We start from the raw sequence: 16,882 nt of genomic DNA, 5'->3' as shown, positions 1-16,882 counted from the left end.
GGAAATAACAGTATTTCATGAAAGACAGAAAGCTTAAAGTGAAGCAGATGCTGACAAGAATGAATCCTCAGAAGAGGAGGAGCCAGAACATACAGGAACAATAGCATATGTAGGAAAGGGAAGACCCTTTAATAAAACGTTACGCCCGGAAAGCAAGAGATTTTTTCACTCTGCTATGTCAAACCTGAGGAGTCCTGAACATCTATTTCAGGCTACCGATAAAGTACTTCAAGAACGAATGGGGTACCATGTACTCAATTCCATGGATGAACAAGAATTAGCCAGGTCAGCAGTACAATGGGCTGACAATTCCGATAAATATAATGATGACGCAGTAGCGCAAACCTTTTTGAATCTTTCTCCAGACGAACAGCGACTAGCTGATATGTACATGATACAACACCTCCTTATGTTGTATAAGAGCCAACATTCTGATCCAGGTCCCCTACATGATGTACTAATAGAGTTACTCATGAATAAATGGAGAGGCCTAGGTACCGATTTAATTAAAGTAATTTTAGAACATCGACACAGATATAGCGCTTTCCTGAATCCACAGTTTGTTTCAGCTCCACCCCCAGAAAGGAAAATGTTTTACATAGACAGACAGAATCCTTTACGAGAAGTACATCCAGTCAAGAATGCTGATGATACCCTTACACGTGTGTATGTATACACGCCTATAACTAAAATGGAATTATTGGAAATGAAGAAAATAGTGCCCAGTCATGATAAAGACCCTGCAGGTTTCCACCGTGAAATAAAAGACATGTTACTCATGGGAGGTTACACCTATCCCGACATTATGAAAATATTGAAAGTGTTATTGCCTGCCGGTATTTACGAGAAACTCAAAGAAAAAGAATGGGAGGTGGGAGACACAAAGATTGATTGGGCTGCATTAGAAAACAAAGAAACGACTCGAACCCCAGGTATAGGTCTTGGGGATAAAACTAAAGCATTACCAGGATTGTTAGTACAGGTTTTGCCACGTTTGTTAGCAACTAAAAAGGAGGACTGGGATGCAATATCAGCCTGCAAACAGAAACCTGATGAAGACACTAGTGATTTTTATTCCCGATTTGAGAAATGTTTTATTATAAATAGTGGCCTGAAAGCAAGTAGCGAATCATACCCACACCTTTTTGTATCTAAATTAGTCGAGAATTCCCTGCCCCAAGTTAAGAATCGTGTACTGAAGGTCGAGAGCACATGGCAAGCAAACACGCCTTCCCAAATGTTACAAATGTTACAGTACCACCAGAACAGAATTAGAGAAGAACATGATCACGAACAATGACGTATGAAAGACACGAAAATGAAAATGCTCGTTGCTCAGTCAGTTCCAGCTGACGGTCAGAAAAAGGGCATGGCACAGTCCAATAATTCAGCAGCTCCTGTTAAAGGGACATGTAACTATTGTAAACAGCCAGGTCACTATGCAAATGATTGTGCAGTTTTGAAACACAATATATCTACAGGTAAAACTAAAGAGAGACCGCGTCAACCTAGACAGGACCAGGCCCAACAACACGTGCCACAGAATGTACAGCCTATGCATGCTCCACAACAGACAGTACAGACCGTAGCGGTACCACAGCCACAACCGATTGCCGCAACGCAACATGCAACGCAGCAGATATACCAATATGCACAAACTGATTATCCCGATTATCAGCGATACACATGAAACAGCCTAGAGAGGGAGGTTGGCTTGCCTCTTATTGAGGTTCCTGTAGATCAAGAGGGTCCTTACGTACATAGTCAGGTATTAGGGAAAGATAGAAAGTTTTTGATTGACACAGGGGCAAGCAGAACGACAATCAGTCACGACGAGGTTCCAGGGGCACCCCTCTCAGGCTCACAGAATGTTTCCCTTGGATTTTCAGGAAAGCCTATTGTTAATGAAGTATCGAAACCAGTTCCCCTTGCAGTTGGTCCATTGTCACGTACTACAGATTTGTTGCTCACGAAATCATGTCCAGAAAACTTGTTAGGTATCAAGACACTGAAAGCTCTAGGAGCTGTAATTTGTTGTTCTCCGGAAGGAGTAAGACTGTTCCTGCGTGACTTTAAGGGTCACTATGTGTTGAGAGATATTGATCCCAGATTACAGAATGTTCCTGCACATTTATGGGCACAAGGCCCCACTGATGTAGGTTGTATGCATATTACACCATATAGAGTTACACTCAAGCAAGGTGCTGTTTTGCCACGAATCCGACAATACAAGTTACCCCCTGATGCTGTAGTGGCTTTACTGAAAATCATTGACGAGCTCATTGCACAAGGAGTGGTTGTAGAAACCGACTCAAATCTATGTAATTCCCCTATTATCTAGGCATGGGCGGAAAATCCGTTCCGCTCGCGGATTTTGCGGATTTTCGGGAAATCCGCAATCCGCGAGATTTGCGAATCTCCCGCAAAATCCGCAAATCCGCGAGCAGCGGATTTTGCTCGCACTGCTCGCACTGTTCGCGTGAGTTCGCGTGAGTTCGCGCCCCGCGAATAAGTGCAAAATTGCAGAAATACGATTTTAGCAAAACTGAAAGTAACTACTTACCAGGTTCAAAAGTTCAGGCTCATCATTAGTAGCCATTTCCTGTAGTGCTTCCTGAGGGGCCCCTCCAGAGTTCAGTTGCCAGTTGAAACTATTATGTGACCCTGCTCTGAACCTCAGAATAGTTACACATATGCCACAAAGGTCCTGAATTACAGCTAAGGGAGACAAGCAGGAGCCAGGCTGGAAGTTAAAATCCATTAATCAGCCCCTAATTCATTATTGTCAGTTGGGGCAGGGCAGGTGTTGTAACTAATTTTGCAACAATGAAAGCACTTAGCAAGTGCAAAAGATCACTAATCAGGGCGCACTAAGGAAGCAGGTGCCAGCTAAAAAAATATTCTGTGACACATTAATCAGCCCCAAATTAATTCAGGTCACTTGAGGCAGGGAAGGTGTGATTTGCTTTGCCGAAAATAATGTACACTGGACAACCAGAGGGTGTGGTGATGAAACAGAGGGTGGCATGAGTAGTCAGAGAGTGGCAGTGGTGACAGAGAGTGGCAGTGATGAAGAAGAGTGTCCCAAACAGGCTGGACACGTAGAAACAACAAGTTCGCGAAACTTGCGACCCGACAGGTAAGTTCGCAATTTGCGAAAGTGTACAAAACCCTCGCGAACTGGCAGAAACACGGGCGAACACAAAAAAAAAATCCGCAAATTCGCGGGAATTCGCGGATTTTGCGGATTGCGAATCCGCAAATCCGCAAAATTCGCGAACGCGAGATCCGCAAAATTCGCTCATGCTTACTATTATCCCGATTCTTAAACGCACTGATCCGAATGCACCTCCAGTTTATCGATTAGTGATCGATTTGCGAGAATTGAATAAATGCATTGTACCACAATATCCCGTGATCCCAGATATTTCGTCCCTATTGACCGCTATTGATTCAGAGGCAACGTTCTTTACTGTAATTGATCTCAAGAACGCCTTCTTTAGCGTCCCCATTGATCCGGAAAGCCAATATCTTTTCGGATTCTGTTTAAATGGCCGAAGCTTCAAATTTGCACGCGCACCTCAAGGATTCACAGAAAGCCCCAGCATCTATAGCCAAGCATTGAAAAGACAACTTGACAGTATTCACATGCCTGCTAACACTGCCCTACTTCAGTATGTCGATGATCTATTGATCACCGCCCGAAGTGAACCAGAATGTGAACAAGCATCACTGACAGTCTTGTATTTCCTGGCTGACAAGGGACACAAGGTGTCTCCTTCGAAGCTGCAATTCTGTGTTCAGCAAGTGGTGTACCTTGGGCACTTGCTGTCTAAGGGGGGGAGACAGCTAACACCTGACCGCATCCAGTTAATTGTAAACATGTCACAACCCAAGACACAAAAGGAGGTACGGGCCTTTATAGGCCTCACTTCTTACTGCAGACAATGGATCCCTCAGTACGCATTTCTAGCCAAGCCACTCATACAGTTGACAACTCGGGAGGCAGCGACATCGACTGTCCTCCCTTGGACTCAGGAACATACACAAGCTTTTGACGACTTAAAGAAAGCCTTATGTCAAGCACCAGTTTTAGCAACACCATGTTACAGCAAGCCTTTTACACTTTTTGTCACAGAACGCGAAGGTACTGCATTGTCAGTACTCACACAGGATCAAGCAGGTTCACATAAACCGTGTGCTTATTTTTCTAGTACATTAGATCCAGTAGCCCAGGCTCTGCCTGCGTGCTTGAAATCAGTAGCAGCGACAGCTCTAGCAATTAGACAAAGCGATGCCATAGTGTTAGGACATCAATTGACAGTACAAGTTCCACATTCCGTGGAAGTTCTTTTAAACCGTACACAGACTCAGCACTTGACCATAGCCCGACTGACAGGTTATGAATTGACATTGTTTCAGCCACACATAGAAATCAGACGTTGCAATACATTGAATCCAGCTACACTTTTACCACTAAGTGAGACAGACCCTTTGGCACATGATTGTGTTGAAGTCATTACCATTACGACGAAACCCAGACAAGACTTGACAGACACCGCATTACCAGATCCAGACCTGACACTTTATGTGGATGGTTCATGTATGAGAACAAGTACAGGAGAGTTGGTAGCCGCATATGCAGTAACGACAGAAACTGAAGTCATAGAAACAAATCGTATTGACACCCTGTCAGCTCAAGCAGCAGAGCTCATCGCTCTGACTCAAGCCTGTATTCGAGCCAAGAACAAGAAAGTTAACATATACACAGATTCACGTTATGCCTTCGGAGTCGTACACGACTTCGGAGTCCTCTGGCAAGAAAGAGGTTTTTTAACTTCTCACGGTACCAAGATCCAGCACGGTCCCCTCATTCAAGCTCTGTTAGAAGCAATACATTTGCCTACAGCCATAGCCATCATGAAATGAAAAGCACATACGAAAGTCACAGATACCATTTCCCAGGGTAACGACCTGGCAGACCGAACAGCCAAGCATACAGCTCAGACTCATACTCACACAACTGACTTGACAAAGATAATAGTCCCAACACCGACACATTGCATGACAGTTAAGGATCCCGCCCTAGATGTAATTGACATACAGACACAGGCTACACCAGACGAAATCAAGAAATGGACTGAACTAGGAGGGATCCAGACAGAACAGGGATGGATGACGAAAGGAAAAGCCACATGGTTTCTCCCCGACTCTATGGTTCAAGCTATCATTAACACAGTACATAGTCCTGCACATTTAGGAGAAAAAGCCATGTTAGACAGTATTCAAAACCTTTGGTTCAATAAACATTTACGAGCAGCAGCAAAACAGAAAGTGCGTACTTGCATGATCTGTTGTCAGTTCAACCCAGGTAAAGGCATTCCCGTAGAGCAAGGTGGATTTCATCCTCCCGATCACCCTTTTGAAGTCCTCCAGATGGATTATATCCAGATGGAACGTTGTCGAGGATTCAAGTATGTCCTCGTAGTTGTATGTGCACTTTCCCGTTGGACAGAAGCATATCCAGTCCCAGATTACACTGCTCCGACCACTGCCAAGCAGCTGGTACGTGAATTCTTCCCACGGTATGGTTTGCCCCGTATCGTGTACTCAGATAATGGTCAGCCATTCTCGTCCGAGCTCATGAAGCAGGTATCACTCCTGCTAGGTTATCAGTGGAAGTTCCACTGTGTCCGACATCCCGAGGCAGCAGGTCTCGTAGAACGTCACAATCAGACCCTGAAAATACGTCTCGCTAAAATATGTAGGGAGAAAGGCGTAGACTGGATAGTAGCCTTACCAGTTGCTCTTTTTTACATGAGAATGATCGCACACTCTAGAACAGGGCTATCCGCGTACGAGGTGGTCTTTGGCAGGCCACCGAATATGTGGGGGACGCCTCTGCCTCGTAAAATTACCGATGTTGACTGTAATATGCTGACAGATTACCTTGCCTCCTTGATGTCTGCGCTACAATCATGTCGTTCACAGGTAGCTGCAGCCTTTCCCGACAACACCGAGGTGAAGCCACATGAGATCGTCCCCGGAGATCTGGTATACATCCGGAATTTCGACAGGAGGAGTCTGCTGGAGCCCCGCTGGCAGGAGCCGAAGCTTGTTTTACTAACTACAAGGACAGCAGTAAAGGTGGAGGGCCGTAAGGGCTGGCTCCACTCGAGTCATGTAAAAAGACACTATGGGCTGCCGCCAAAATCAGACTCCCAGCCCGGCCCCCTTCCAGAGACTGATACTAAACTCCCCCTGGTAGAGAAAACTCCTTCTCAAGAATTTCGCATGAAGTTGAGGTCTAGCAAGTCAGACAGTTTAATTGTTTAAGTCCTCCCCTAGGTGAATCGGTTAGACAAGTTTCTGACATGTATCAGTTAGACCCCAATAGAGAGAGAGATAGACAGAAACAGCTCAAGAAACGTGAATATTGTAAATCTCTCCGTAGTCACTGCATAGTGACATTATTGATTATGTTTTTTCTGAGTCTTATGATTATTGCTGCAAGTATATTGCTACACATATACTTTCCTATTTTCACACGTGCACATTCCTCTTCAAATGACACTGTCGAGCACACTTTCAGTGAATTACCCCCGCACGAGTTATCTTACCGACTTGCGCTGCGCAACAATACCTTTATCAGTATGTTACATCATTCCCATCAGACCAGCAATGCTACAAATTGTTGGATATGTGGCCGACTCCCTCCCTATCAGAAATACAAGGGAGTTCTGCCCCTCTTTCCATATCCGTTCACACACAATGGTTCCTGTGGTGCATGGTTTAGTTTAATAAATTCTTTAAATTCTGATTCCATAGTTTACCAGGGCAACTGGGTATGGGGAAATCTGAACACAGTCATGCATAAAGTATGTTTCCCTGACAAGGAGGGTCTTCCCCAAAGGACAGGGACCGATCTAGAAAACGAAGTATATGGATTAGGTAATTTTACACTTAACCTCATGATTCTGAATGTCCAGTCCGATACAAAACCAGACTTACCCGTTATGTCAGTATTACCAGTCAAAGGTGAATTATGGGTCAGAAAGAATGGTTCAGTACACCTAGGTCATAGTAAATGTACTACTGTGATCGAATTCAGTGATAAAGGCAAGTCAACATTCAAAGCTTCCCGTCATTCCTATTTCATTTGTGGTCATACAGCATATATACGCTTACCTCTAGATTGGGATGGTACTTGTTACATCGCATTCCTTCTGCCACCTGTTTTTCTAGCCCCTCCTGATTATCATAGGGACTCCCATCTAGTACACAATAGATCCAAGAGAGATCTCCCGATTGTCGACTATACTGAAACGGCATGGGAGCAATACACAGACTTTAATAAAGGCTTCTTTCCTTATTTAGGTACTGTCTATAATAGTAAACTGATACGTAAATTAACCAGAACCCTTGAAGCAGTAGTGAATGAAACTACTTCCGCCCTAGGCAACTTAACAGAGGAACAGTCTGCTATGAGACTTGTCGTTCTTCAAAATCGTCTTGTTCTTGACGTCATCCTGGCCGATAGGGGCGGAGCTTGTAGAGTCATCGGATCGAGTTGCTGTGTTTTCATTCCAGAAAACGCACCATCAGTGTACAGAGCCATAACCTGTCTCCACAAGATTGCAAGTCAGATCCACCAGAATCCAGGCACCTGGACTTGGTCCGGTTGGCTCTGGAGCGTGTTATCAGCCTGGGGATGGAAAGTCCTATCCTTCCTAGGAATAGCCCTTCTCATAGTATTCAGTTGTTGTTTATGTCTGCAATGTGGGCCAGTGATTTGCGGCTTGTGGGCCACATCATGTATTCCCCATCCAAGTTCACATTCTAAATCCCGCCTGAAAAAGGAAGAGCAAATGATGTTATATGAACAGATTGATGGATTAATGAGGATTGATATATCATGAAGGGTCCGTAGGGGACAAGGAGGGAATGAGGTAATATGAATTTTTATGGTCAATTGTGTCCCCTAACATAGACCCCAACGGCTCCATGTACGTGCTTCAAGTACATGTATGTTCCCTCCACAACCAGCTATGAAGACGCAAATACATTTGCGTCCAACGTTAACATGTCCTCTTTCAGATCCACCATGAATGGATTGATTATTCGGTTTCTAAGTATGCCGTGCCACCGTCTTTACATGGTGCACTTTCACGTTTTCCTGGCTCTGGCGAGCTAGGCCCTGATTTCTGCCATCGAGCCCTTTCTGCCTTCTGCCTCCGAAAGCTGCAGCCTGGATCCGCATCCATGACCCTTGCCTTACTCCCTGCGCGGCGAGCGGTGCCCGGCTCGGCCTGCTTGCCTGCCAAAACTATATTTTGCCTTCAAGTTATCTGCTCCGCTCCTCGAAAATACATTCCTGTCTAGAGATTTAGGTAAACACCTCCCCAGCTGCAGAGCAAAGGGTCCGGCCTTTCTGTCTCCGTGCAAGTAATTCATTGCTCCCGTTACCATGGTAGGCCCATGGCCCCCTTGCTTTACACGTAGACACGTAGTCACATATGCACGCACTAGCAGTCAGTATAGAATAGCCTCTGCCCGAGAGACCTTTCCTTCTAGATAATACAGTTCCTCAAACACAAGATATCAGATATGATTTGGGTTTAGGTTGTTCTGACACACCAGACTTCTGTCTCCCCGTATAGTGCAAATGTCAAGTCCCCTTCACCCTCCAGTTCCACGTCAATCACACGTCATGTTGCCTGCGCGCGCATCTAGCCCAATTTTTCTGCTGACACTGCAGGATTCTTCTATGGATCCACCCACCTGTGACACTTTTATGTGACGTTTCTAGCACACACCTCCGTGTACGCCCTCGTGCACGCCTTCTGTTACGCACATGTGTTCTTATCTCGTTTCTTTTCAGCTGTTACGCCTTCTGTATCCATCACCATTGTATGCATTTACTATATATATTGTACTCTGTTAATAAAGCATTGTCTATCCTTCCTGAACCCTCGTGGTGATGGAACATGATACCTGGTTCGAACCAATTCCATTTTATGGAATAAAACCCTTATAAACTCAGATGCCACGGACTCTGCCTCTCATTTTGATTGAGCTATTTTATTGAACTTTACCGCATAGAAATTCCGCATAGGTAAATCTTTATTTACCACAATATGGGGTACGGGTAGGCGACGAATAGCGCTAGATACCCTCTTGCGGCCCAAGGATGAGGGAGGTATGGCAGTTCCTGATTTTGAGTGCTATTATCTGGCGGCACAGCTGCAAACCTTTACCCAGGAGGTCGCGAGGGTTTACCGAGGCCCAGAACAAGGCAGAGACGAGGGCCCCCCGCATCATGTGCTTGCGTATATTACCCTCCATCAGAGACTGCTCGTCAGGGACCTGACGGTGGAGGAACAGACGTTTCGGCTTTGCTGGAACAGGGTGCATAAACGGGCGGGAATCCGTCGAATGTATGCACCGGAGATTCCGCTGGGCATGATCACGGCCCTACCTCATGGTGGGGATTGGTCGAGACTGCTGGGTTGGGAAGAGGCTGGGCTACAGATGTTGGGCGACCTCTATGAGGACGGATCATTGCTTCCATTCCAGGATCTACAGGAGCGATTTGACTTGCCCAGGGGAGATTATCTCTTGCACGCGGCAGTGACTGGCGCCATGCAGGAGCACTGGGGCGAAGGGCAGCAGGAACCTGCTACCTCTATGGCTTACCAATACACGATGATGGCAGCGGGAACTTTTAAGGCAGTGACCTGTCTGTATTCCCGAATGTTGCGGGAAACCCTGCAGCCGCTCACTGCCCTGAAAGCTAAATGGGAACTGGACCTCCAAATGGAGATCCCTGATGCCACCTGGGGTCAACTGTTGCGGAGGGCGCGAAAGAGCACGAGAAACGCCAGATTCCAACTTATAAATTTCTACATTCTTCATAGGGCATATCTTACTCCAGGGAAACTGAAGCAGTACTTTGGGGTGGAACAGGCGGCCTGCCCTAGGTGCAACACACTGGAGGCGGACTTAGGTCATATGCTCTGGGACTGCCCCCAGTTGAGGGAGTACTGGCAGGAGATTGGGAGAGCACTGAACAACGCCACAGATAAAGAGATACAATGCACTAAAGCGGTGGGAGTACTGCACTGGTTTCCTCACACGCCTAAAAATAAGACGACCAGCAGGTTTATAGATATGGGATTGATATTGGCAAAGAGGGAAATCACCAGGAATTGGAAATCAAAACAAGGGCCCACGTATAAGCGTTGGTACAATGAATGTTTAAAGTGGGCGGCGTGCGAAAGTACTTTGTGGTATCAGCTGGCTAGAAGGGCTGCGGATGAGAAAGCCTTGGAGAGGGCGTCAGCATGGGAGACTATAGTGCAGGCACTCTGGGATGGTACTGGGGAGGAGGAGGGAGAAGACACAGACTCTGATGTAGTTGACCCCACCAACACGCCAGGAGCACACCCTTAGCGAATGTTACATTGCTTCTTGCACAAACCGGAACTTACGTTTTCTAGGATTCCACTACAGCGCAGCCATGGGGGGGGGGGGTGTTGGGGAGTTCGGGGGGGTTGTTGATAGGGGGAGGGGTGAAAATTTAAAAGCGGTCCACGTCCTCCTGTGGTTTCAAGAAATAGATATCGACACAAGATGCAGGAGATGGACATACTATCGCCGCAGCCCGGCCTTCTGGATGGGGGCACACGGGCTGTGTAATAATGGTCGTCAAACAACTGTGCACCATCACACTGTATTGATTTAATATTCATCTTTGAACTGTGTATGCAAAATTTTGGTACTGCAATAAAAATGATGTTACAAAAAAAATATCAGTGGGGATGGTAATGAGTTCCCAATATCGCTCATATACTGGGATGTGTTTAAGTTCCAGGAAAGCCCTAGTTAGTGATGCGTCAGTATGTGTTAGAAATTCTCTTTGGGTGATGTTAGCCCAATACATCTCCTTTAGGGCTTTCCGTGATGGGAAGATATTTTCTGATGGGTTTTTCCAATGTTGCTCCATACCCAAGGCTTTATATTGCGACTTGACCTGTTTAAACCATAGTATTTTGCCTCCTGTGTCCATATTCCTGGTTTCTAGGAGCGCCAAAGCATAATGGGTTAATTCAGGCGTAACCCAAAGCCTTCTCCAATATGCAACTGGTCGAAAGCTAGCGATGTCCTGAATTTTCTGACATCCCAAATCCATGTACAGCGGTGTCAATGGTGTTGATTTGGGAAGTTTAGTTATACACCGCAAGAATTTATTTTGTGCGTTTGTCAGAACAGAGACATCAGTGACCCCCCATAGTTCAGCCCCATATAAAATTGAGGCCCTGACTTTCGTGTCATATATTTTTAAAGCTGGGGCTATTGGTTGAGTAACTGATGATTTTATTTCTCTCAAGAGGACACCTGCTAGCTGTGCATGTTTTGCGGTAAGGTAAGTCATGTGTGGCTTCCATTCCATCCTAGTGTAATGCCCAAGTAGCTAAAGCAATCTGTCTGTTCTAAAAGCTCACCATTCGTAAAAACGTTGCCCCTCACTTTCTTGTGTCTGTGCATTACCATAAATTTAGTTTTAGACACATTTATATTTAAACCATGGTCCTTACAAAAAGCCTCAAAACAGCCAGTTGCTTTTTGAAGCCCTTCTGCGTCTTGGAGATTAGAAGGGTGTCGTCTGCAAACATTAGCAGGGGTATAGGGATGCCATTTTGTTTGGGTGCATCTGTATGGACCTCCCTGTAGTATTGAATAACCCTGTTTATATATAGCGTGAACAGAGTTGGTGCTAAGACGCACCCTTGTCTGACTCCCCTTTCTGTATCGAATTTGTCAGTGACCTGACCATGGTTACCCCACCTGACCTGTGCATAGTTGTTTTTATGGAATTTAATTAGGAGGGTGAGGAGTTCTAGTGGCATACCTTGGTCGTGAAGCACTCGCCACAGCCTTGAGCATGGAACTAAATCAAATGCCGATTTCAAATCGACAAAGGCTGCGTAAAGAGTGCCTCCCCCAAGGATAACCCACTTCCAGTATATATTGGAAAATCTAAAAACTTGATCCACAGAGCTGGTAAAGGGGCAAAAGCCAGCCTGTAGTGCAGATGGTACACAGTCAAAATATCGAGTAGGAAATAACGACCTACCATAATATCGAGTCTGAAATATCGAAGGTGCATAATATCGAAGGCAAGAATAACGTAGGACAGAATATCGACCCAAGGTAAGTAATATCGAAATACTTAATATCGATGTAAGTAATATCGAAGTTAGTGATATCGATAGAATATATATCGATGTTACTAATTTCGATGACACTAATATCGATATTTGTATTATTGTATAGTTTTTTATTATGTATGTGTTATATGTTTAATTTAAGTATTTAAAATAATTACTATTATATGTGTATAAATTTTATATAATAATAAATAAATTTATAAGTAAATGTTATGAGCGGGTTGTGGGTTTATAGGGGAATAGGGTGGGAAGTAATTTAATTATGGTAAATTGATTAGTAATTAGTAGGATTTATTAATAAATTATCATTAATTGGTAATTATGTGAAAATAATAGGAAAATAATTTTAATTAATTTATTAATTGATATATATGTTCTGTAGCGGGTTGTGGGTTTATAGGGGAATAGGGTGGGAAGTAATTTAATTATGGTAAGTTGATTAATAATTAGTAGGATTAATTAATAAATTATAATTAATTGCTAATTAATATTGATTAATTGGGAAAAATTAATTGATTAATTGATATATATTTTCTGTAGCGGGATGTGGGTTTATAGGGGAATAGGGTGGGAAGTAATTTAATAATAATTAATTAATATATGTTTTTAAAAATTTATATTTAATTTATTGGGAAATAATTAATATTAATTAGTTAATTAATTATTATAATTCTGTACATATTTAAAATTATTAATTAATTGGTAATTAAATAATATTAATTAGTTACATTAATTAGAGTAATTTATTTATATATCATTTTTAGTTACTGTTAATTAATTAATTGGGGAAAAATAATATTAATTATTAAATGATATTAATTACAGCTAATGTGCTAATATATTTACTTTATTTGTTATTGTTCATTAATAATTAATTGCTAATTAAATAATATTAATTAAGTTTGGGTAAAGGAGTATTTTTAGGGTTCAGGGTCAGTTTTGGGTTTTTGGGTAAAGGGGTATTTTTAGTGTTCAGGGTCAGTTTTGAGTTTTTGGGTAAAGGGTTTTTTTTAAGGTTCAGGGTCAGTTTTCAGTTCTTGGGTAAAGGGGTATTTTTTGGGTTCAGGGTCAGTTTTCAGTTCTTGGGTAAAGGGGTATTTTTTGGGTTCAGGGTCAGTTTTCAGTTCTTGGGTAAAGGGGTATTTTTTGGGTTCAGGGTCAGTTTTCAGTTTTTGGGTAAAGGGGTATTTTTAGTGTTCAGGGTCAGTTTTCAGTTCTTGGGTAAAGGGGTATTTTTAGGGTTCAGGGTCAGTTTTCAGTTTTTGGGTAAAGGGGTATTTTGAGGGTTTAGGGTCAGTTTTCAGTTTTTGGGTAAAGGGTTATTTTTAGGGTTCAGGGTCAGTTTTCAGTTTTTAGGTAAAGGGGTATTTTTAGGGTTCAGGGTCAGTTTTCAGTTCTTGGGTAAAGGGGTATTTTTTGGGTTCAGGGTCAGTTTTCAGTTTTTGGGTAAAGGGGTATTTTTAGGGTTCAGGGTCAGTTTTCAGTTCTTGGGTAAAGGGGTATTTTTTGGGTTCAGGGTCAGTTTTTAGTTTTTGGGTAAAGGTGTATTTTTTGGGTTCAGGGTCAGTTTTCAGTTTTTGGGTAAAGGGGTATTTTTAGGGTTCAGGGTCAGTTTCAGTTCTTGGGTAAAGGGGTGTTTTTTGAGTTCAGGGTCAGTTTTCCCTACTGTTGCACTCTCTGGAGTAGGAATAGAAATTTTTACCCTTACGCTATCCAACGTTTTATTTAATTAATTGTTAAAATATCAAATGTTTATTTTATTTTTTATATTACTTACATTTTATTTATGTTACTCTTTTATGTTTGTAAATGTGTTAGTAAATTAGAATATATTTCATTAATTTATAAATTTGTAAAATAATTATTAATACTTATTGTTCAGTGCATATATATTACATATTTACAGTATATATTTAATTAATGTATTCTTAATATATATGTATTATTTATTACTTTTAAACATTACTAGATACTTTTAAATATGTTTATTTTATTTATTAGTCTTATAGACTTAATTTTACATTTATATATATTAAAAAAAAAACGATATTTTTAACATCGATATTTTTTACATCGATATTTTTTTTCTCGATATTTTTGTACTTACCATGTTGTAGATAGGATGTCGATATTTTTGCCCTCGATATTGTTGACTCGATATTCTTGTAGGTCGATATTTCTGTAGTCGAAATTCTGTCTGTGATTCAGTGCAGATATGACCTCAGAATCGTCAACCCAGTTCTGGATCCTGTGAAATACTAGCCTTTCCACCACCTTCTGAATGCATGCTATTAGGCCAATTGGCCTGTAATTTGCAGGGTCTGCACGATCCCCTTTTTTAAAAATTGGGATCATTTCAGCCCCCCTCCAGACATCTGGTATCGGGGAGCCCCTGGAAATTGCATTTGCCAACAGCTGTATGTACGTCACCCATACCTCTACAGTGGAGAAAAAGATCTGCCGGAATCATATCAGGACCCGGGGCTCTTCCTCTCGGGATGGTGTTTAAGGCGTGATCAATTTCACTCCGACTAAACACTATCGGGGTGGTGACTACATAATTTGTAATAGGATCCGAACTGTCCCCACTCACCCGAGCAGGGTTTGCAAATTGGGATTTGAAATGTGAGACCCATAGTTCGGGTGGGACGGAATTTTCTGGCTGTGACCTATGGGATCCCTTACCCCATTTCACTAAGTTCCAGAACCCTGTCATGTTTCTAGCCTTACATGCCTCATATAGCTCTTCCCAATATTTATTGTCCCAGCTTTTTTTTGCTTCCTGCTGGGTCACTTTATAGTGACGCCTCGCATCAAGTATTGAGAGCCTATCCTTTGATTTCACGGCCGATGCTAGACATTTATATGCAATTCTACAGCTTTTGCCATACCATGATTCCTGTTTCTTTCTGTTTTTGCATGGATGATCACTTTTTTTCTTTATAAAAAATGTACTAAGATTTAAAAAGAGGGTTGTGTGAACAGGGACCACCCTGATCATAAAATCATTACTAGACATGCAACACTGTAACTCATTGGTTGCACTAGACATCATTTCTTTCATTTCCGGAATGCATTGGCAATTATCTATGCATTCCACCCATTTTAACCTTCTTGTATCATTTGAAAGGACTATGTCATTGGATGTATCTATATCAGGAGCTCCCTTTTTTAAAAAGAGCTGAAGCTCTGTAGGGGGTTGTGGTCGCTCTCAATTCTTTTAATAATGTTCATGTCCCGGATGGCTGACCAAAATTCCAGATTGACAAGAATATAGTCAATCCTGCTGAAGCGAATACCATTATTGAAAGTTGGACTTCCGTCCTTGTCCCCTTTAGTTCTACCATTCACTGCTCATAATCCATACTCGAGACTAAAAGTCTTGAGCTGGATAGCTGCTTGAGTCCACTTCTTTATAGGTGGTATATTTAGTGGAGGAATTTGCCAGCTGTCATCCTCAGCCTCTGTAAGGTCAATATCAAATTGGTCCAGTGGCTCAAAAGAACAATTAAAGTCACCTCCTATCATTATATTTGGTTTTCCCCTGTGTAATTTTAAGCACTTTCCCAGTTGTTTGACAGTCTCGGTGGATTTACCTCCTGGAATACCCCTTGCATATACATTAAATACTAATAGGTCCCCAAACTCAGGCGAATAGAGCTTAGCAATTAGAATGTCCTTAGTGCCTAATGCATTGACCTATCCATTAAGGTTGCGGAGGGGTCGCCTGATAGCCATCGCACTGGGGTCAGCGATACAGAATATCCTGGCGCACTGGCAATCTGCGCAACCTCCTACGCACCAAGGGGGGTGGAGGGAGGTGGTTTGTTTGGCTTTAAGTGGGGTTGGGATGGTTGGGATGGGGGTGGGTATTCTGTTTACTGAGTGTGTCAGAAGATGGAGGTACGTCGCACTTCTAGTGGACTGAGCAGCACTCTGGCAATGGGAAAGTGCAGGTCAGCAGATGGGTAGACGGCAGGCCGCATGACACCGTTTTGCATTCTAGGTCCACCTCCATGCTGGAGCCGGCAGCGCAGGTTGGTCATGAACTTGCATTGCTATGTTTTAAACGCGGCCGGCCCAAACTGGGTTGTAGGCGGCTTGCTGTGTATAACTACGAGCTTGTAAGTTCTGAACCGTACTGAACTCCCTCTTGCTGCATTGCTTTACCTGTCACTTGTCGGACTGTCTGGCGACCTCTTACAGCTGTATTGTACATATGCTGTGTTGACATGCTCAATAAAAGATATTTAATTCTAAAAATGGGTTACCACCCAGAGGAGGTGTAATAATATTCATACTAATATAATGAAGAGAGAGCCCAAACCTTTGAGGCGGGTAATCTCAGGAACCACAGCACCAATCACAACACCCAATACAGCGTTGGAAAGGGCAGTTGCAGCAGAAGGACATAGGCTATGCAGACACCCACCATATACATTTAAAAGGTAAAAGAACCGTGCCAGCAAAGTAGTCCCTTGTGGGCGTGTCTGCGTTGTGCTGTGGGAGTGTGCTGGGGGCGTGACAAACGCTGGGGGCGTGTGGTAGTTCCAACTTTCGGGCTGGACTGTTCCCATGAGGCACAGGGTCAAGGCTGATTTGCATATGGCCATGTCTGAAATGGGGTGGTGTGGAGTGCAACAAAAAGATGG

Source organism: Lissotriton vulgaris, chromosome 1_1 (genome assembly GCF_964263255.1).
Source record: "Lissotriton vulgaris chromosome 1_1, aLisVul1.2, whole genome shotgun sequence".
Lineage (NCBI taxonomy): Eukaryota > Metazoa > Chordata > Amphibia > Caudata > Salamandridae > Lissotriton > Lissotriton vulgaris.
Note: the sequence above shows the minus strand (reverse complement) of the source record.